The sequence below is a fragment of the Corvus brachyrhynchos genome, unplaced genomic scaffold (genome assembly GCF_000691975.1).
Source record: "Corvus brachyrhynchos isolate BGI_N302 unplaced genomic scaffold, ASM69197v1 scaffold889, whole genome shotgun sequence".
Classification (NCBI taxonomy): domain Eukaryota; kingdom Metazoa; phylum Chordata; class Aves; order Passeriformes; family Corvidae; genus Corvus; species Corvus brachyrhynchos.
In genome coordinates this window covers 21,237-22,722 of record NW_008239791.1, presented here as the reverse complement: position 1 = coordinate 22,722, position 1,486 = coordinate 21,237, and the positions used below count along the sequence as shown (strand labels likewise).

The 1,486-nt window shown below is 52.0% G+C and overlaps 1 long non-coding RNA gene across 1 annotated transcript in view; it reads left to right on the top strand.

Annotated features, from left to right (window-relative positions):
- The first annotated feature begins 6 nt into the window (after window positions 1-6).
- LOC108448897 overlaps window positions 7-1,486 on the top strand; it is an 18,494-nt gene continuing 17,014 nt past the window's right edge. Inside the window, exon 1 of the long non-coding RNA XR_001864966.1 lies at window positions 7-251. This is a non-coding gene — a long non-coding RNA (uncharacterized LOC108448897). The remainder of the gene's footprint in view (window positions 252-1,486) is intronic.

Below are 1,486 nucleotides of genomic sequence, written 5' to 3'. Positions count from 1 at the left end.
AACGGCCACCAGAACAAATCCTACAACACCATGGAGCAGCACCTGGGAACCCAAACAAATTCATACCAGGTGCCAGAGAACCCACTGATCATTTCAATGCATCATTAGATTACAAGCTGTCCTCCAAATCATAACCAAGCACACAGCTCCAGCTCCTGACCTTCTCACCCACCAATCCACTCCCATGAGCAGCGCCACATTTCACCCTGGGATGGCATCAGATTCTCTTCCAGCAGAAGGACCAGGAGGTTGTGGAAAATTAAATGACTCAAACTGCTCTTGGCAAAGAGATGGCAAAGGAAAAGTGGTGAAACAGAGAAGAAGGAAATAAGAAAGCAGCTCATGTACCACTCCAAACATAGAAAGGACGGGACTGGGACACGTTTTCGTGGTTCCCTGGCAGACCATGGGTTAAACCAATGCTGTTTCTCCTCTCAGGTGCTACAGCAACTCTCATCTTTTTACCATGCACCACACCTTGCTCAGTGCAGCTCATTCAGCAGGGGATCAAGGGCATGCAGGTGGCAGCCAGGCCTCCTGACCCAGAAACGGCTACAAAAGGACACAGAATGAGGTCACTGAGAATAATCCCAAAACCAAAGAAGGCCCAGGAAGAACAGATTAAGGCATTTTTAAAGTTTGTAAAGAGAAGTACTGAGAAAATAAGAAGAGAGGGGATTAAAAGAGAAGAAGATGAACGCGTCTTTACAAACAGATGGTGTGACTCCCATTGGAGATAGGGCCAGGGACTTGGAGATAAGGAAGTAAGGAGAGAAACGATAAATTTAAGAAGACGTTACTAATTGACACCAACTGCTGCTCAGCCATGGTCCTGCTAAATTCCTGAACTTCCAGAAGAAGAACAAAGACTTCACAGAGCCATGAATATCGGATGTTCTACAAAGTGGGGGTGCACATTAAGGGGCACATGCATTCCCCCGAGCCGCCATTCAGCTGAGAAGACAAACAAAGCTCTCCGCTGCTCCCAGCCCGACCTGCCCAGCCCTGTGTGTGGGGTGCCTCCAGCTCCTTGGGAAGCCCTGCGGCCTCGCTACTCCCGCCCCTAATTCGGAGCATCAGTGCATGGCTTTGATTTCCCCGAAAAAGGGAAAACCGCCCCAAACCCCTTTGGCCGAGTGCACGAGGGGAGAGATTTGTGGCAGAAAACTCCAAAAACTCAGAGCAGGGTAATGCGAAGTAAAAGAAGACCCTTCCAAACCTCTTCCTCCCACCCCTCCCTCCTTCCAGCTCCACCTCCCACCCCGGCAGTGCAGGACACAGGGAATTGGGGCCATGCTCAGTTCATCCCCGGTGCCTTCTCCCGCTGCTCAGGGACAGGAGTCGTTCCCCTGCTGCACTCTGGGCTCCCTCCCACCAGACAGTTCTCCAGGAACTTCTCCACCCTGATTCCGTCCCACGGGCAGCAGTCCCCTCACACTGCTGCAGCCCCGGGGGTCACTCTGCCCCGGGGTCCGTCCTGCAAGGA